Source organism: Phascolarctos cinereus, unplaced genomic scaffold, assembly GCF_003287225.1.
Source record: "Phascolarctos cinereus isolate Bilbo 61053 unplaced genomic scaffold, phaCin_HiC Scaffold_4;HRSCAF=312, whole genome shotgun sequence".
Classification (NCBI taxonomy): Eukaryota; Metazoa; Chordata; class Mammalia; order Diprotodontia; family Phascolarctidae; genus Phascolarctos; species Phascolarctos cinereus.
Window position 1 is genome coordinate 384,150,754 of NW_027555847.1, and position 21,811 is coordinate 384,172,564.

Genomic DNA, 21,811 nt, shown 5'->3' on the forward strand with positions numbered 1-21,811 from the left:
CAAAATTGTAGAACTAGTTTCAAAATATCATTGCTGCCTAATGAAGGATTCAGATTTACCCTCAGTGAATGTATAGTTTAAATTCTAAAGCTGAAAAAATAACCTTGTTATGCTGTGTCTGGATCAAAGTATACATAAAATCCAATCGAATGGAGAAAAGGCAAAGGATGCAGGCAAATGCCTCAGCATGACAAAGAGCAATTCTCGGGTCTGTACTAATACCTTGGTTCACTGAAATATCCCAGAACTGTGTAAGCAGGGATTAACACCTAACTAAATTACCATATCCGTCTTACCTAGAATGGGAAATGATACCTGGGGATTTGGATTTACAAGAGATCAAAGATATAAGAGATAGAAACGATGAACATTTTTTTAATCCTTTTCACTGATGGGACAGGTGGCCATCCCACTGATGGAGGATGCTTGCTGTCAGAAGGAGAAAAATCCAACCACTCTCTAGTCAAACTGCATTAATTCCTGTGATTATTCACAAAGCCTATATGAATTAGTGACCTTCTTGAATCACATAATGAAGCTTTGTTACTTTTGAGGATTTAGGAGGCTTACAAAATGTTTCTAAGTTGGGAATCTCAGGGCCTGGTTTTCATGAAGAGAAAAAAAAATTCATAATTTGAACTATTTTTTTTTTGTAAGTAAGAGTTTTCTGAAATGCTTTGTTTCTTTGAAGTCTTTAAACATTTGCTCTTCTGTCCTGCCTCCATCAAATTTTGTTTACATACATCTTTGCTCATCTGATAAAAGTGTAACTTTCCAGTCCTTTTCTAAATGATCCCAAATTCTGAATCAGTGGAGTCTGAGTCAATCTACTATATAGATTATAACCCATGATTCAGAGCCCCCCGCCAAAAAAAAAAACCTCTATGGCATCACACCAACTGGATCTGTTCCTAATAACTTTTGATCACAAGATGGTCAATTTTTCTCTTTGTCTTGTTGTCCCTACCTGGACATCCCTTGAAAAAATCTCTAGATAAATCTTAGGTATAGCTCATTTGCAGATATGTTTATCAGGGTCCCCCAACTCCTGTATTAGCATTCTATGTGTTATATGGGTATCAGGTATGGAACAGACTTTATTTCATTTCCATAGAAAATGTGTAAAGACGAAAAGGACCCAGGAGCCCAAGAACATATAGAAAAACACAGAAAGTACTCAAACAGCCCATTATACTCATCCCCTAACCTGTTTCTTAAATTGATCAGATGTCTATACTGAGTCTGGCATCAATGTGATGATCCTGGAGAAGTGTGTGTATGTGTGGGGGGGAGGAATGTTGGGAATAAAGCTATATAAGAAGGAGGGAAGTGGCCCATTTTGACAGCAATCTATGCCTCAAGGATTCAGTCACCAGGAAGCAATCATTAAGGAAGTGGACATGCCTAATCATATCCTCTCCCCCCACCCCTGTATGATACTATATAGCAGTATAGTGTTTCTATATCAGAAATGACAGAAAACAAAGTATCCATGAATTTTGTGGATTAAAAAATACCTATGTTACAAGACTTACAATTATTCTCAGTAGTAAACTAAAGTGGGAAGTTGGGTAAGTGACTCTTACTAACTATTGTGATCTTTTATTGGTTACTTAGTTATAAGATCACAAATTCTAAGGCTCCATATTCTATCCAGCCTCTTTCTTTTACTGACGAGGAAGGTGAAACCTAGAGATTAAGTGACTTGCCCAATGTCTATGTGGTATGTGGCAAAATGGCAAAAGTAACATTTGAACCAGAGGTAACTAGATGGTGCAGGGATTATAGTGCCGTGACGGGAGTTAGGAAGTTTTTGTTGTTGTTCAGTCATTCAGTAGTATCTGACTCTTCATGACTGTATATACCATAGCATTCCAGGCCCTTCTCTCTTCCACTGTCTCTTAAAGTCTGGCTAACTTCATGTTCATTGTTTCCATGATAACTATCCATCTTATCCTCTGCTGTCCCTTTTTCCTTTTTCCTTTAATCTTTCCCAATAGCAGGGTCTTTTCAAAGTGACCAAATTATGTAACCAAAGTATTTAAGCTTCAGCTTCAGTATTTGACCTTCCAATGGATAGCCTGGATTAATTTCTTTCAGTATTGGCTGATTTGACCTCTTTACTGTCCAAGGGACTCTCAAAAGGCTTTTCCAGCACCACAGTTCAAAAGCATCAATTCTGCAGTGCTCAGCTTTCCTAGCCCAACTCTCACAGCCATGCATTGCTACTGAAAAAAAACAAAACAAACCAAAACATAGCTTTGACTATATGGATATTTATTGGCAAGGTGATGTCTCTACTTTTTGGTATGCTGTCCAGATTTGCCATAGCTTTCCTTCTAAGGAGCAAGAATCTTTTAATTTCATGGCTTCAGGAACTGTCTGCTATGATCTTTGGGCCCAAGAATATAAATTCTGACACTGCTTCCATTTCTTCTCCCTCTACTTGCCAGGAAGCAATGAGACCAATTGCCAAGATCTTTTTTTTTAATGTTAAGCTTCAAGCCAGCTTTTACACTCTCCTCTTTCACCCTTATCAAGAGGCATCTTAATTCTTCTTTACTTTCTGCCATCAGAGTGGTATCATCTGCATATCTGAGATTGTTGATATTTCTCCCAACAACCTTAATTCCAGTTTTTGATTCATCCAGTCTGGCATTTCACATGATGTACTATGCATACAAGTCCTCAAAGATATAGGAGTACTAGATCATCTTACTTCTCTCCTGAGGAACCTGTATGTGGGCCAAGAAGCAACAGTTTTAACTGAACATGGAACAACTTATTGGCTTAAATTGGAAAAGGTATATGACGAGGCTACATATTTTGCCTTGTTTATTTAACTTATCTGCAGAGTCAAGAAGACCTGAGTTCAAATCTAGACTCATACACTAGCTGTGTAACCCTGGGCAAATCACTTAACCCTGTTTGTCTCAGTTTCCTCATCTGTAAAATGAGCTGGAAAAGGAAATTACAAACTATTCCAGTATCTTTGCCAAGAAAACCCCAAATGGAGTCAAGAAGAGTTGGACACAACTGAAATAACTGAACAACACTCCAGATTCAACACTATTTTTACCATACATTAGCAGTTCTTAATTTATTCATGTTTCCATTTTTTCTATGATACACAACTTATTTTTTTTAAAAAATAAGCTAATCCCAATTATTACTAAGATCAATATTATCATGGGTGCTATCTTGGTGACTTAAGTGAAGCAGAGTTGTGAAAAGTTGTTAGCCTTACTCTCTCTTCCTGAGTCATCAAAATCCAGTGGCAAGACAAAAGTCAAGATGACAACCCAGATTAAATATACCTACAGGTGTTGGAAAATTTCAAATAGGTTATCTCTACATAAATGTAAACAAGTTTGCTTCAGTCACATAAGTTTTCTGCTTTCATTTCTGTTTATTAGTCCCCCCCTTGAATTCAATGTGGTCATGGTTTCTGTTTTCTTAAGACTATCATTATTAGCAATTATAGGCTTCTCAGAACAAAGCTAGCCAAGGGCAAATGTAATAGAAGTCTAATACCAACTATATCTCTGGGATTATCATCCCCCCTCTCTCAATACATTTTAATAAACACCAATTGCATTTCTATATTTTTTCATTTTGTTGGACTAATTCTTGATGTCTCATAGAGTCATTACCTTCCACTTGCCCAATTCTAATTTGTAAGGAATTATTTTCTTCAGTTAGCTTCTGTACCTCCTTTTCCATTTGGGAAATTCTTCTTTTTAAGGAGTTGTTGTCTTCAGTGGATTTTTTTTCCATTTGGCCAATTGTATTTTTTAAGGAATTGTTTTCTTCAGTCAATTTTTGTCCTTCCTTTTCCAAGCTATTGACCCTCTTTTGCATACCTTTCATTTCTTTTCCCAATTTTTCTTCTATCTCTTTTATTTGACTTATAAATCCTATTTTGAATTCTTCCAAGAAGGCTTTTGGGCTTGAGACCAATTCGTATTCCCCTTTGAGGTTTTGCACGTATGCATTTTGACAACGTTATCCTCTTCTGAGTTTGTGTTTTGCTCTTCCCTGTCACCATAGTAACTTTCTATGGTAAAGGCTCTTTTGTTTCTTGCTCATTTTCTGGAGTTGGGTGGGGGGCTATCATGACTTTTAAAGTTGAGTTCTGCTTCTGGGGCAAAGGGGCCACTGTTCCAAGTTTCTTGCACTGGGGGGCCAAGGCCTGGTTATTGGCTTTATGTGCTGGGGTCTCAGGTGCTGGATGCTTGTTCACTGTGCTGGAGTGGCTGGCTTCCTTGTACTGGTTAATGATGGGGGCATGGGCCCAAGTGGAGATCTTAGCCCCTTGGCCCAAAGGGAATCTGACTCCCATTTGTCTACAGGCCCAAGCCCCTCATCTCCCTTTGAAAGCCTTAGCCTTACCTTTTAATCTTATTCAGATGTGTTCCCTGACCAGAATCGAACCTGGGACGTGGCAGTGAGAGCACCAAATCCTAACTAGACCACATATGAAGAGGTCTAGAGGTTTGTGGGGTGCTGCTGGGAACCCCCAAGATTGGGACGCTGGGCCCTGCCTGAATGAATTCAACTCAAATTTTCTTCCAGCCAGAGGAAAAGTTTATTAGTGATAATACACTTAGGCCAGGTGATGGCCCGTAAGGTCCAGCCAGGCATGAGAAAGCCCCAGCCTTTTGGGCATGAGAGGTTCTCAGCATCTGAATGGGGGCCAGGGTAGATCTCATATACTAAAGTGACTTTGGGTAGCCAGAGGAGGGGGCTGGGAAAGGGTCTAGCTAAGAATTCCAATTGGAAGGTCTCAGTGATTGAATAGACAATGGGAATAAATAATGAAGGGAACTGGAAGGTAGACCTTTGAAAGGAATCTGCATAAGATCAAAAGGTGGGACTAGGGCTTTCAAAAGGGAGGTAAGGGGAGTTGATAAGGAACCATTTGAGACCAGAATAAGGGCTTTCTGGGGCCCATAGATAAAAGGAAGCCAGATTCTTTTAGGGTGAGGGACAAAGGCACATCTGAATAAAATTAAAAGGTAAGGTTAAGGCTTTCAACGGGAGATGAGGGGCTGGGGCCTGTAGACAAATGGGAGTCAGATTCCCTTTGGTGCAAGGGGCTAAGATCTTGGCTTGGGGCCATGCCCCCGTAAGTTATTGCCTGTGTTCTAAGGCTGGCAATTTGCCCTCTGTGCTGGGGCTTGAGGCCTCACAGCTGGCCTGCTGTGCCACTGGTCTGTTGAACCAGGACCAAAGGGCTTTGTGTGCTGTGGCTAAGAGCCTCCTACTGGCTTGCCTCAGACACCATCTGGTCTGAGGTACCCCCCCCTTTTTATTCCAAGTGAGACAGACCTTTCCTGAAGTCCTTCTAAATTATCTTAAGCTGGAAAATTGTTTCATTCTGTTCTTTTGTAGGTTCTATCACTCCAGAATCCTTTTAGAGGCTTGATTTAATGTTGTTTTTCAGGGAAACTGAGAAGAGCTCAGGCAACTTTCTGGCCTCTCTCTGCTGTCTTACAAGCCAAATGCATTTTCTGGGAGTTGGGCAATCATTACATTTTTGTCTATAGAATAATAGGATCGTAGATTTGGAGGTTAAAGGGACCATTAGAGAAGGGGAGAGGGGGTGTAGAGAAGAGAAAACAAAACAAGAAGCATTTGCCTAGGAGCAATAGCCTATCCCTCTCACTTGTAAATTAGGTTTGGTTTTCTTTTCTATTATTCCTAACAAAAATCTACCCTACCTTTTTTTCACCTTCCTCCCCCTTCCCCTTTACTGAAAAAAAAAAAAAAGAAATGTAAATCCCTTGTAACAAATAAGCATTAGCTAAATCTGAAAAAAAGTATATGAGTTTGCTCTCTGAGTTCATCATCTTTCTGTTAGGAGATGGGTAACATGTTACAATATGAGTCCTCTGGAATTGTGATTTATTATTGATCATCATTCTTAAGTCTTATTAAAGTTGTTTGTCTTTACAATGTTGTCACTGGATAAAATAATCTCATTCTGCTCATGTTATCCTGCATTAGGTATATAAGTTTTCCCTTGTTTCTCTGAAACCATCTCTTTTCTCATTTCTCATATAGGATAGTTTTTCCTTAAAAGGTATCAAAACCATCTTTGAGATTTGATTGCCTCAGGAGAGAAAGGCATGGGCTGTTGACCTCACTTCTGGGCTTCTGAAATACAGAACAGCTATAATGAGCTGCAAGTACGCTCTCTAATGCTTGGCTGGTGGATCACAATGGGCAGCTCTTGCAGGGGTGCTTTGCTCAATTGAATCAACTGAAGGTGTCCTCAGGACATATCTTTCTTGAGTAACCTCCTGCTCTAGCTAAATAAATCTCTTTTTGTTAACTGTTGAATGATCTCCAAGTGTCCCATTTTGTTCTAATATCAAATAGAAAGTACCAGGGACAGGCTTGAGTCAGGCTTGAACACCTTTCCTTAAAAGTTGTGTCTTCAACTAGAATGTAAAATCTTAGAAGACAGGAACATTTCAGTTTTGCCTTTGTGACCACAGGGTATAACATGGTGCCTTGACCATGGTTGCAGCTCAATGAATGTTGAATTAAAATGAGCCAAAATAGAAATTCAGTTTAACACTGGGATGAGGAACAGTTTCTTATTTATCATGAAATCTAAATAATCTTGATTCTAATGGGGTCTTTGAAGTGTTAGAAGGATAACCTGGAAAGTCGCTTGTGTTAAAGTACTAATCTGAACCAAAAATGGAGAGCCAAGAATGTCAGAAACAAGGAGAAACTTTGCAGATATGAATTCTTGACTTTGACTTTTGGTGTTTCCCTCATTGGCATTTTATCTCCACTTAAAAATGAATTAATGACCAATTCTTATCTATCTAATTGTTACTTTTCCTCCCTAAGCCATTTCTCTGGCATTTTTCCTCCAATCTATTTCTCAAGCTGCTCCACTGTGATACCTTCTCCTGATTGGAGGATATTTCATTTGGTCCCAGAGTCCCCTCTTTACATATAATCCAGGACTATGTTATGTCAGCAGGACTGATTAGAAAGTGGAAAAATCAGGCAAAACAACTCTATTATGTTGTTTTAATTTTTTTCCCTTTAAAACACAGAAAAATAATTGGATTACTTTACCTTCTCCTCCCTGCAATCTACCAATTGTTTTACTGAATTTAGATTAATGGCAGATACCATATCAGATAGATGAAAATAACTGGTTAGTTTGTCATGATTTAGATGCAATCATATTTACTTTGAAATATCAGATCCACTTGGCATTTTCAATGTAAATATAGGCAGTTTTGCAGCCTCATTCATCTTTATTTCCCCCATATTATCTAGCATGGTGCCTTATCTAAGAATGTGCATAATTTAGCGAAGGCTTGTGGTATTGAAGAGGTCTAGAGGTTTGGGGTGCTGCTGGGAACCCCCAAGATTGCAACACCAGGCCCTGTCTGAATGAATTCAACTCAAATCTTCTTCCAGCCAGAGAAAAAGTTTATTAGAGATAAAACATATAAGCCAGGTGATGCCCATAAGGACGAGCAGGTATGAGAAAAGCTCAGCCTTTGGGGCATAAGAGATTCTCGGCATCTGAATGGGGGCCAGGGTGGATTTTTATACACTAAAGTAACTTTGGGTGGCCAAAGGAGGGGGCTGGGAAAAGGGTCTAGGTAAAAATTCCAATTGGAAGGTCTGAGAGGGGCAGCTAGGTGGTACAATGGATAGAGCGCCGGCCCTAAAGTCAGGAGGACCTGAGTTCAAATCTGGCCTCAGACCAAACACTTGACGCTTACTAGCTGTGTGACCCTGGGCAAGTCACTTAACCCCAATTGCCTAAGCAAATTAAAAAAAAAGGAAAGTCTGAGAGATCGAATAGACAATGGGAATAGATAATGAAGGGAACTGGAAGGTAGAAGTGTGAAAGGCATCTGAATAAGGTCAAATGGTGGGGCTAGGGCTTTCAAAGGGAGTTGATAAGGAACTGTTTGAGACCAGAATAAGGACTTTATGGGGCCCATAGACAAAAGGGAGACAGATTCTTTTTAGTGCAAGGGGCAAAGGCTCATCTGAATAAGATTGAAAGGTAGGGCTAAGGCTTTCAAAGGGAGATGAGGGGCTGGGCCTGTAGACAAATGGGAGTCAGATTCCCTTTGGGTCAAGGGCTAAGATCTCTGCTTGGGCTTATACCCCATCATTATGAATAATAATTTCTATTGTGGAACAATAGGACAGTTGCCAATTAACAATTGTCATGGGATTTGTGTAGCATTTTATCCTGAAACGACTGAGTACAAAACAGAATTATATATAACCTGACCCCTTGGTTACCTTAGTTACCTATAATAATAATAAGAGGTCATTTCCTTCTGGAAGTACCATCTCTCTAACCAAATATGTCTTGTAACACGAAAGTTGAATGCTTTAGTAGCTAAATGGTTCTCTCTCATGTGGCTTGAGAAAAAAAAAAAGAAAACCACTTACCTGGTCAACATTATTTCATAGGGTGCTGAAAATAAATCAGGCTTGGCATGACCTTCATTGAAATTTCAGATTTATTTACAGTGGTTTGTGCTGATTGCTTTATCTACTGGAGGCTTTGTTTCCCCTTGGCGACTCATAAGTAATGTGGCCCACTCAACTCATGTAAATAGATCCAATATTTCAAGGGAGGTCATGCTATATTCTCTCTCTTGAGAACAGATGATGGCTTACTGCAGGGTTGATATGACATTTATCTTTATGAGGGAGGAGAGGAATGGTGTGACCTAAAGGGTGGTGGTCAAGCCTGGTGGATCCCTAATGGGGGGGAGGGCTGAGAAAAATCCAGGAAACTACACATGTGTTTCTGTTTATGGATACATGGATTTAGTTCTTTCATCCTTTATTTCCTCTCTTGTGTCATTCTATTAAAAAAAATGATCCACTGAAGTCAAGTCTTATATTTTTCACAAAGCCTTCCTTGACTGCTCTGGTCTGCATTATTCTCTTTCTATCCCTGAATTCCTGTACCAGTGATTTTTAGTTGGTAGGTTGGCAACTGTCAATAGCTAGATATCCAAGCTGGTTTCTATAGTCATGTTCCTTTGCCATGATTTTTAAAATTCCCAGTGGTGGGGAAATGGAGCCAATGTTGGCTCCATCCTATACAGGGATTTTTAGGTCTGTATTCCTCATATTCTGGACTCAGAAAATTCACTGTCTATACATAGCTGCCCATTCCCATACCCACACCCACACCCACATGCATAAACCCTAGTGATTTCAAACTTTGAGGAAATAAGTAGCAACACATCTATGCGAAAGTGTTCAGGGACCCTTAATCCTTAAATTCAGAATTTATAGTGTTTTGGTTTAATTACTATCTTGATTTGTTCTTCAATTATTTCATATTCTCACCAGCTAGACGGTAAGCTCTTTGACATAGAGACTGTATTTACACTTTCTTGATCCATCAAGACCTCTCATGGTTTCAAGCTGAGAGAAAATGTTCTATAAATACCTGGTTTGACCTAATATGATTCAACTTAATAATAATTACTCACATTATAAAGTGCTTTGAGAAGGCATATTGCATAGTGGATAGAGAGCCAGATTTTGAGTCAAGAAGATTGATTTTGCTCTCACTTATGTCGCAGACTGTCTAGGTGACCCTCAACATACCCCTTAAACTTTCAGTGCTCCGGACAGTAGTGTCACATTCTAGCAGAAACCAGATGACTAAACCCTACGTAAGGATCCCAGAAAGCTGCCAATTGACTTAAAAAACCACATATTAGTATTATCTATGTTCTATCATATTTTTATTTATTTTGTTAAATATTTTCTAATTACTTTTTAATTTGGTTCTGGAGCGCTGGGGAATTTTGCAAGCTGCAGGCTGCCCTTGGCCCATGTGTTTAAAATCTTTGCCCTGGACAACCCTTCTGACTAGAAGTTGAAGAATAGTTGTTGATATATAGTCATAAGGAAGGTTTCCTTACAAGGAATTCCCTATATCAATGAAATTACAGATCCAGACACCCTCCTCTTTCCTCACAAAAAAATAAAAATAGAAAGAAATAGTGGCTTAAGCCACTTAAGCCAATAGAGCAGTTTCTTTACAATGATCCTGAAAGAATGTATTGAAATAGCCATGTGAACTCATTAACATAGATAATCTATTCATCAATGCCTTCTTGTCCTGTGAGATTCAAGTTTATATTTTTCTGTAAATTCTCCACAGAGAGTCACCCAAGGCATTGGGAAGCTTCTTCTGGTTCTTTTGATATTTCCTGTACATTAGTGCATCATTTGGCTGGTCCAACTGTTATGTGCCTTATTCTTGCTACATGATAGACTCACTGTACCCACTCTTGCAATTATAAATATCCTTAATGATGTCTTTTATAATACTTTTAAAATTACTACTTTCTTTTTAATTTTTAAAATTTTCCTTCCCTCTTCTTTCCCCCTTCCTCCCCCCACTGAGAAAGGAAGAAAAACAAAACCCTTGTTATAAACATATGTAGTCAAAAAATTTCTTATTGACTATATCTAAAAATATATATCCCATTCTTTACTCTGAGTCCATCACTTCTCTGTCTGAAGGTGGGCAGCATGTTTCATCATGAGTCTTCAGGATTTATGGTTGGTCATTGTATTGATCAGAGATCCCAAGTTTTTTTTTTTAAGTTTTTTTAATATATATTTTGTTTTGTTCAGCTAATATCAGCTCTCTCAACCTCCCACCCCAATCTACCCCTTCAACAGAGAACACAAGAAAACCAAAACCCATTTCAAGCACATATAATCAATCGAAACAATTTTCTACCTTCCCCATGTTTGTCTCATTCCTCATTCTGATGGGGTTGGGATCTGGATGCCAGAAAGTAAAACTCTGGACTTTCCCAAATGGTCAAATCTCTGGCATTCTCCTTAGGCTATAATCCCATCAATTGGCCTCCCATTGTGGCTACACTCAATCTCTCAATTCTCTATTACCCTTAATCTAGACAAGCTCTCCATTGTCTTTCCTCCCTATGCTCCCCTCCCTCCTCGCCTCCCCTACCATTTCCCAACCTTAATTCTAGTTAGGCTCCATTCTCCCTTGGCCATGTGGTCCAGGTCCCAGGAGTTCTGTTCACCCCCGCTTACTGGCCACTCCCATCCAGATCCTCCTTAGACCCCTTCTCCAGTCACCCCAAACTACTTGGCTATTCCTAGATCCCTCCCACAGTCTATCTTGTCTCCATTAAGGTGCTTAGATTCTTAAAATCTAGCCAATAGCTTATCGATGTTCAGATTCCTTAAGAGTCTTCCCAGTATGATAGATGTTCTAATAAACCTCATCTTTGGATGAAAGAAGGCTTGGGCCAATCCTTTCAGGCACGACCTGCGTGTTGTGATTTTGGGGTCCCAGCACCCCTAAACCATTAAACTTCAACAATTCCATGTCTTTTGTTTCTCTATCAGGAGGTGGGTAGCATGTTTTATCATTAGTTCTTTGGAATCCTGGTTGATCAATACATCGATGGGTTCAGCAAAATAGTATTTCATCACATTTGTATTTGTTCATCCATTCCCCATTCCTATTCTTTGCCACCTTAAAAAAAAGTGATTTTTTTTGTACATGCTTAAAATTTGTTTTGCTTAGATCTATTCCTTCCCTTAATCCATTCTCTAATTCCCTTTCCTCATTTCTCCCCTTTCCTCTTATTTTTTTAAGAGAAATATATTTCTGCACCCAACTGCATATATGTATTCTTCCTTTTATTTTTTTAACCAGTTCAGATAAAAGTGAAGTTTAAGTATCATCTGCTACCTCACCCTCTTCTCTTTGTATAGAAGTCTGCTTGTACATCTTGATTAGAATCAGGGCTTCTTAAATCTTTTTCCACTGGATCCCTTTTCCCATTTTAGCAACATTTGTTGCATGGCCTGAAGGCATGCACAGCACAAAGTGCCCATGCTTTGTGTTCAGAACCAAGGCTGCAGAGAAGTTGTACAATGCAACATGGGTAAGCACTGCTAGAAATACCTCAGATTCATTCTGTGTTTGGTTTTGAATTTTTTTTGTCATTGCACATTCAGAAACTTTTTGCTGTTTCCAAATTTTGTGGCAACTGACAGTTTAAGAAGCACTAGACTAGATAATTTCCTCTAATCATCCTTACCTGTATTCTCCTCTCTTTCCATTCTTTTCTTGAGATCATTAAGACATAACAAAACCACTCCAGGCCTTGTTTAGTTGAACTCCCTCTTTGAATCCTGATGATGACACTGAACAAAGGGGACACATTTATCATCTCTCCATATTTGAACGTAAGCAGTTTATCCTTGTTTAATTCTTTATTAATGTTCATTCATGTTAACCTTTTTATTTTTCTCTTCAATCCTAAGTTTGAAGTACTTGAATTATTGCTATTTTTTTTTTTTTGCTTTGACATGGAAGCTCTGGATTTTGGCTACAGTGTTCCTGGGAGTTTTCATTTAGGAATTTTCTTCAGGAAGTGATTAGTGAGATCTTTCTATTTCTACTTTGGTGGTCCTCTGGTTCTAAGAGATTTGGGACAGTTTTTTTTTATTTTTTAAGATTACTTGAAGTAAGATGCCTAGTCTCTTTTTTCCCCTTAGATCTGTGTTTCAGTTCATTAGTTTTTGCTATGAAATACCTTATATTTTCTTTGATTTTTTTTTCACAGCTTTTTTACTTTGTTTTTACATTTCTTGTTCCCTTATGGGGTCACTGGTTCCTATTTGGTTCATTGTAATTTTTAGGGACATTGTTGCTTGTGCAAGGTTTTGAACATTTTGTGATATGCCACTAATCCCCTTTCTAATTCTTTATTCTATAGCTCTCATTTTCCCAATTTTTTCCTCAAGTGCTCTTATTACATTTATTAAAAACAAACAAACAAACAATATTTTAAACTCTTAAAAAACACCTCTTATTTCATCCCTTTCAGGAATTCTAGTTCAATTTACACCCAAGCTATGTTTTTCTCTGAAGTATTGCTTGTGGATGTTTTGAAGTCATTCTCTTCTTTTGCATTTGTATCTTGAATGTCCCTGACACCATAAAAGCTCATTATGTTGGGGTTCTTCTTCTTTTTCTTCCTGATGTTAGTACTGAGTTCTATTACTTCTGGAGGTAAGGTCTAGGCTGATCTCAATACTGCTTGCTTAGTGTATTGAGTCTTGTTATTCTAGGTTCTCAGGGACAGGTTTGGGATTATCAAGCTTCAGAGTTCTGAAAGTGGTTTGATCTAGGACAAAGTATGATTGCTGCAAGTTCCTGACCTGGGTTTGGGTCTATGGAAGAGTAGAATGCTCCTAGACTTTGTCCCAATCAGCCAGCTAGTAAGCTTTGTTAGCTCAGAGAAGCAGAATTGTAAGCTCTTCTTTGGTCTAAGATTTCTGCCCTAGTTTTCTGATGCAGGCTGGGCCAGATGTTAGAAGTGAGACCCTGCTTTGCACATCAGGTCTGAGGCACATCATGATACTCTTGCTGGTTTCTGAACTTCCTCTTTTCTCTGTACACCATCCAAAGTCTTGCTATTAGGGAACGCTACTACCTATGTAGGTCTCTTTCTCAGTCTTCCCTGGATCTATGACCTGAAACTGGGTGTGTTTGTGTGTATGTGTATGTGTGTGTGTGTGTGTGTGTGTGTGTGTGTGTGTGTGTGTGTGTGTGACAGAGCTACCAGTTTGCATCTACCTTTTTCCTTGTACCTGGGTATAGGTTTGGTGGTGCTTTGGTCTCAATTTGGCACCTCTTATTTGCCTTGGTGCAAGTCTTTTCCTGGGTGCTGGAGTGCTCCATCCACAGTGTGCTCCTTGCCTGAGTTGTCCCTAGTGTTCACAGTCCTCCATATCTGTTTCCTCATGATGATCTAGGCTGGACAAAGGACTCTGCGACAACTTTTTTTCTAGATTGACCTCTCAGGATTCTGCTGGTGAATTTTCTAGATCCATTTAGAGGATTTTGTGGAAGAGAGACCATTGTTTCCTATTACTACACCATTTTGGTCCCCCTTCTTTCACTAGAACTCTCCTAGAATGTTATGAGGAAAGCACTTTGTAAATTCTAAGGCACCGTGGTAATGTCAGCTATTATTATAATTTAGATTTTATAAATAAGGAAGCTTAAGGTCAGAGAGATAAAGTGGCTTGTCCAATATCGCACAGTAAGTTTCAGAAGCAGTATTTGAAAACAGTTCTTCTGACTCCAAATCCAATGCTTTTTCCATTATATTATCTTGCCTATTGCATCTCCAGCTACCTACTAGATACTTTGGACTGGATTTCCAATAGGCATTTCTTTCTCAACCTATCCCAAAGAAAACTTACTGTCTCTCCCTGCAAACTATCACTGTTCCAGTCTTCCATATTTATGTCAAGTATGGCCATCTTTCTAGTCACTCAGGTTACAATCTCAATCATCTTCAATTTCTCATGCTCCTTCACTTCACAAATCTGATCAAGTCAAGTCAGCAAGCATCTATTAAACACCTATGTACCAGATACTATACTAAGTGCTATAGATATAAAAAAAAGTTAAACCATCCTTGCTCTCAAAGAGCTCATAGTCTATTAATGGGGAAAGATAACATGTAAGCAACTATGTACAAAAAATTATATGCAGGATAAATAATTTTCCAAGTCTTACTAATTATACCTCTACCATATCTATTGCAAATAGCCTCCTGGGCATAAATATTCATCTAGGTCACATCTTCTAACAGTAGATGTCTCTCATAGATCTTGGGGCTCTGTCTAGGCCCTCTTCTCTCTTTATACTATTTCACTTGGTGATTTCATTACCTCCCAATAATTTAATCTTCATCTCTCTATCGGTAATTCTTAAAGCTACCTAACCTGCCTTAACTTTTCTGCTGACTTCCAGTCTTTCATCTTCAACTTCCTTTCAGATATCTTGAACTGGATGCCCAGTAGGTACATCAAACTATACAATCTGTTGCTAAGGCCTGTCCATTTCATTTTTGTAATACCCCTTGAATATGTTTCTTTCTTCAGATACTGTCACGCCTCTCCATCCCTGCTATGTAGGTCCTTATCGCCTCATGTACTTGTACTGTTGCAACAGCCTGGTGGTAGTGATGGGAGGGGGTCTGCTTACCTTCTCTCTTCCCACTCCAATTCATCCTTCATTCAGCTACCAAAGTATTTTCCCAAAGCATATGTTAGACCTCCCCTTTCCCCTACACTCAACAAATTCTAGTGGCTCCCTATCACCTCCAAAATCCAATACAAAATCCTCTCTTTGGTATTCAAAGCTTTTCATAATCTAGCCACTACCAGCACCCTTCCAGTCATCTTACACCTTATTCCCCACCATGTACACTCTGATTCGGTGATACTGACTTCCTTGATGTTTCATGAACAACACACTCCATCTCTCAGCTCCAGGTCATCTCCCTTGCTGGCCTCCCTATGTTTGGAATGATCTCCCTCCTCATCTTCAGTACTTAGCATAGTGCCTGATACATAGGGTGCTTGGTAAATGTTTATGGATTCATTGATTGGTCTCTGCCTCTTGGATTCCCTGGTTTCCTTCAAGTCACAACAAAAATTCCATCTTCTACAGAAAGCCTTGTCGTTACCCTCTTAATTCTAGTGCATTCCCTTTTTTCATTATTTCTTGTCAATCTTGTATAGAGCTTGCTTGTATATATTTATTTGCCTCTTATCTCTCTCATTAGGTTGTGAGCTCAGTGAGGTACAGGCTGTCTTTTACCTTTCTTTGCATTCTCAGCCCTTAGCACACTGCCTGGCACTTAGAAGGAGCTTAATCAGTGTTTATTGACTTACTGTCTGTCTTCCATGCCAGAAATGCTCTCCTTTTTCACCTCCATCCCTTGGTTTCACTGGCATTCTTTAACACTTAGTTCAAATCCCACCATCTGTAGGAGACTGTTCACAGGCTCCCTGTCTCCCTTTAGGCTCTCCCTCTGAGATGATCTCCCATTTTTACTGTAGATATCTTGCATGTACAGTTATTTTGCATGTTATTTAGCCCATTAGAATGTGAGCTCTTTAAAGGAGGAGATCATCTATTTGCTGGCACTTATATCCTGGCACTTAACAGTGATTGGCATACAAGTAATAAATGATTGCTGATTGACTAAGTGACTTTTAGATAACAGCAGTTAGATAGTGAGGGAATATTTTGAGGAAAGGGAGTCTTTGGGTGCCCCTCTATAAACTAGGTGGTCACAAATCCATGAGGTTGGCACTGCCACTGTATTAAATAAACTGTCTGATAGCTAAACAAACTGCAGCATATGATTGTGATGGAATACTACTGTGATGTAAGAAATAATCTTAGAAAAATATGGAAAGATTTGCATGAAATAATGAAGAGTGAAATGAGCAGAACCAAGAGAACACTGAATATAATAATAGCAATATTTTTTAAGAATGACTTTGAATGAATGTTGTTTTGAATATTATAGATATCCAAATTAACTATAAAGGACATATGAAGAAAGACACTATCTGCATCCGGAGAAAGATTTTTCTTTTGAAATGATACAATGTATAGAACAATTCTATATATACATATATATAGAAAAAAGAAAAAAACTGTATGATAACTTTATTATTTTAAAGGAATATCAAGTTGTACATAATAGATTTGCAGTTTCATGTGCAATCATCTTTTTTGTTATATTATATTATGGAAATACTTGTTTTAATACATAAATTAAAAATGAAATAAATAAAAATGAAAAAAATGAACTGTCTGTAAAATACAACCACATCTCATTGATTTCTCTCATTTTGCCTTATTTGTACAAAGGTGTCTGGTGGTGCAGTGGATAGAATGCTAGGCCTGAAGTTAAGATCTGAGTTCAAATGTGACCTCAGACACTTATTATGTGATCTAGATGAAGATTCAACAAAGTAGACTAAGAAGGAGTGGTCTGATGTGTTGGAGGAGAACCAAGAAAGAGTGGTGTCCTGAAAATCTAGAGAGAAGAGAGTATCAAGGAGAAGACAGTACTTAATAGAGTAAAAGGCTGCAGAGAGGTTAAGAAGAATGAAGATTGATAAAAGGGAATTGACCTTAGCAATTAAGGTATTACTAGTGCAGGTGCAGGTGCAGAATTAGCCTGGCAGGGGCCTTGGTCTTGCCTCAGCTGTGGGGGCTCCAGAGTAGAGCAGGGAGGATAAGGCTGCTGCCCAAGCAGACCAGGCTGTGGCAGGTGGCATGGGAGACAAATTTGACATCCAGCTTCTTGTGAACCTCTTGAGACAAGAAGATGAAAGAGACACTTGTGTGGTCCAGGTTTCTTCAAAACTGAAATACATGGATTACTTTGTGATTGAATGTACCCCTCCACAAGATACTTACAAGCTATGGCTTAATACATAGTGAAAATGTATGAGTTCCTGAAATCCAAAAATAAAGCTTATGTTCATATTGAAGGGAAGGATGTAGATGACTTTCTGTGTGTGGATTTTGGCAGTATGGTGACTCATTTAACATTCCCAGGGACCTGAGAAACCTATGAATTGGAAAAGTTATGAATGCTGGGCACTTATGATGATCAGTTAGCCCAGATCACACCAGAATCATTGCCTGAGGATTTTATCCTGGGAATTACGCAAGAAAAGGTGCTTTCAACATTTGCTCTATCGAGTTCAAGAGAGATTAAACCAAAGTGTTAAATAGCCACTGACCTCAAAGCCACATGCAGAAGAAGGAAGGAAGAAAACTTAATGCTGAGGCTTTAAAAGGAAAAAAAGTTTGCTTGTGTATGTGTTTACCATTTATTTGGCCTGTGTAGAAATGGCCAGTTATTTTCATAATCACCTCATCATTCTTAGCAGGTATCTGATCGTGAGGAATAACCATCTCAGCACTGGCCAAATTCTGCAACTCATTCATCTGTAAACAAGTTTTAAAATGGTTATCAGGAATATCCTTTTTTTGTATAATGGGAAATCTGGTCATAAGAATATTGCTTGCCTTATTCTGAATTCCTTTCCTTGATTCCTCATCATGGCATGGAGGTGACTGATTCCTGAAAGCCCAGTGGAAAATGAATTTAGGTAGGTCTGAGACCAAGCTAGGAAGGCTCAAAGTATAGTCTAATAATTGTGTTATCTCAAGACTAACTGAAGTTTCAGTAAATTCACCACCAGGATGACTGATAGCAATGAATTTCTGGCCACATAAATTCTCAAGACCAGCTTATAAGTCATATGAGGATCTCAATTTATATTGGAGGAGGAAGTAGACATATCAATGAAATCTTAGATTCTTGAGACATTGTAAAGGCATCATCCCTACATAATGACATTACTTATTTATGAACAGAAAAAGAGGCAGTTTCCCCCAAAATCTAGGTAAGCTAGTATTATAAGGACTTGTGTAATTACCAATTTAAATGCAACAAGCATAATTTGAATAGATCTTAGTGTACTGTACTTAGAGCATTTAAGAAAACTGAACTCTTTAATAAATATTAAAACATTTAAAGTGTCACCCCTCACAAAAAAAAATTAAGAGATCATTGGTAACTTTGAAGAGAGCAATTTTGATGGAATGATGAGTTCAGATACTGTATCGTAAAGGCTTAAGAGGAGAGTGAGAAGAGACGAGGTGGAGGCACTTTTTGTAGACAGCCTTCTCCAGAAGTTTACTATGAAGGGAGAAAAGGAAACTGTTTTTTACCCCTGTAAAATAGGAGGCAAGGTTCTCAGCTGAGAGGGACAACCATTGAAAAGGCAGGGAGTCAGGAGATCGAGTCCCATAAATCCCACATGACTAATTTCTTGGTGTTAAAATAAAATATATCTTCTAATAATTTCATAAACTTGTATGGTACTTTCATACTTTTTCAAGGTATTTTCGCCTATATTATCTCATTGGATCTCTATAACATGTGTACAAATCAGATATTCAAGAAATCTCTCAATAAACCTGTATTTATTGAGTATCTAGTCATTTAGGGCCTCAAATCTTGGTCCTCTTACTCAGAGAATAGCTGAAGAAAAGCTTTTTTTTCTTAGTTTTTCTTTTTTTTTTGTTATTGCCTTTAGCATGCTTAGCCAAACTCAGTTCCTGCAGGGCTTTATCTTTCCTGACACTTTTCTTCCTGGCCCATTCCACTTGTTTGCATTCATCTGGAGAGCCATGTAAGAACAGAAAGGGTATAGGTAAAGAAGGGTAAGATACAAGGCCCCTTGTGTATCTACCTGGGGACACCTCACCTGGCACTTCATTAAAGAGTCAGCTCATGGTGCTTGGGGGTTGTACTGAATGATGGAATATTTCTGTCTCCTTAAATTCACATATACATATACATATGTATGCTGCCCAGGAGCCCTGTACTTTCTTGAAATTCTTTTATTAAAAATGTGAGCTATTACAATCAGGTTTTTTTAGACACCGTAGCCTTCTGTTAACAAAGCCTTGGACAGTGGAGCCAGGAATATATTTATTTGTCAGCGATCCATCCCAAGAGAGGAAGAGTTTGTAACATCATCCTTTTTGACCAAATCCCACCACATCCCAGCAGTCCTGATCCTCCTGCCCCAGCCCTCAGTATCACTAAAACTTCCCATCCCTTTGGGGCTGACACTCCAATTTCTATTGATTCTATTTCTTCCAAGGACCTAACAGTGTTCTCTGTGCATCATCAGCTCTGTGTGTGTATCCACATATGCCGGATACGGTTCCTGGAAGTTTGTTTGTTACTTCAATTGCTCAGATTTCTATAGTACTTTAAGTTTTACATAACATTTTTTTAGACTAACCCTGTGATGCAGGTGGTAAAAAAATATTTTTTAAGTTAGCCTTGATGGTTTCTTCATTTTCCCATACCTTAGTTCTTAAATTTGAGCTGATAGGGGCATAGTAGAGGAGGTACATTAGGGGACAGTGGCTCTGCGTTACCATGGATTGAATAAATTTATGTTTTAGACTCTTCAGTCAAATTATTCTTCAAATATCAGGCTTCTTCACCAGGAACTTGTGACTTGGCTGTTTAAACACTCTGATGTTAATTGCTTACACTTATCATGTCTCAGGTTATGCTCTCTGGTTACCTTTGTGTCATTGGCTAGATGCTCTTCTTCAAAGCCTAGAGTCCTGATTTAAGAGAAGTTAGCAGGTCCCACTTGAGTTTCTTGCCCCCTCAATCCCTAGATCCTTATTGGTTCCTTCTCAGTCTAGCTTCTTATTGCAGAAGTGAAGAAAATTGTGAGAAGGCTTCAAGAGATGTGTTTGTTTTCTTACTCATGACAAGCAGAAAAGTTTCTAGGCTGAATATCTTGCAGAGCTGAGCCACCAAGTTGAGTTTTCATTTGGCAAAATGTCACCTGAACAGGAATTAGGCCAGTGGGTTTCCTAATAAGTAAATTATCTGATGGGATGATATAATTTGGTTTTAATTACTTCATACAATAGGATTTTGAACCCCAATTTCAGGGTGGGGGAGATGCATATTTGTAATTACTTCCGATGATTAAAACAGTTGTAAGCAAAATGTCAGTGTACAGAGGAAAACAATTGCATTGAAAATGAGCAATGTCAGGGAAGAGAATAGAGACATTTTTCTGTGGGACTATCTTCTGAATAATTATTTTGATGTTTCTGTCACATTTTGCTTCCATTTCTGGTCTCCTTTCTCATGTCCTGGGCTACTGTTTATCCACCCCATGTCCCATAATATCCCCAGTGTCCACATGTTGTTCTTTAAGAGCTCAGAGTTCCCTGTTTCAGTGGCCACCTTGGATTTCCTTTTTTGAATATTGTCTTCTTCATTCATTGATTCAACAAGTATTTATTAAGCCCCTACTATATAATAGGTTTTGGGAATATGAAAACAAAAGCATAAAAGTGACCTTAAGGAATTTAGAATCTAAGGGGGGCATGGGGAACATTATATACACAGATAAATACATGCAGAATAATTTGTCACTAACAACTCAGAGGCTCAGGATAAGCCTTAGAAAATGGTGGTGGAGAGGGAATGTATTCTATACATTCATTGGGGGATGGCTTGCATAAACAAAGAGATGGGAAATGGAATGTTGTGTACCAGGAACTTTGAGAGGCAAGTTTGGCTAAACTGTTAACATGATAGGTAATGATGTATAATAAGCCTGGAAAGGGAAACTGGAGTTAGAATATTAGAGGCTTGAAATGCCATGGAGAATAGGTTTGTAATTTATTGTTAAAGCAATAAAGACCCAGTGTAGCTTCCTGAGGAGGGCAGTAAGATGGTCAGAGATGTGCCTTAGGAAAATTAACTTGGCAGCTATGTAGAGGGTGGATTGGAGAAGAGAGAGAAATTAGGAGACAATTGCTATAGTCCGTGTGAGAGGTTATGAGGATCTGAATTAAGATGGTTTCTGTGTGAGCAGAAAGAAGAGGGTAAATGTAAGAGAAGTGAGAGAAGACTCAACAAGATTTGACAACAAAGAATACAAAATTGCTATTTTCCATTCTTTCCTCCTTCCCTCTTACCTTCCTCTTGCCTCCAACCAAAACTCCTACTTCCTTATCCAAGTAATGAGAGTAAAGCACTATGATTACTTAAATGGGAAATATGAATGACTGAGTTTATTCATATTTTCAATAATTAAATAGAAAAGTTGTTGGGAGTACAGAGGTTGGGACCTATTCAGGGTCAAGCTACCAGTTATGTGTCAGAGGTAAGAGTCAGACGTAGATCTGCTTGTCTCTGAGACCAGCTTTCTATATATGATAATCCATTGCTTCTTAAACTGTGGGTCTTGACCCTATTGGGGTCCTGAAAAATTTTGCAACAGTAAAAAGTTTCTGAATGTGCAACGACCAAAAATTAATTCAAAATCAAACTCATAA

General features: G+C 38.6%; 1 pseudogene; it reads left to right on the forward strand.

Moving 5' to 3' along the window:
- The first annotated feature begins 11,894 nt into the window (after nucleotides 1-11,894).
- Nucleotides 11,895-17,643, forward strand: LOC144456545 (mitochondrial assembly of ribosomal large subunit protein 1 pseudogene; annotated as a pseudogene).
- Nucleotides 17,644-21,811: the final 4,168 nt, after the last annotated feature.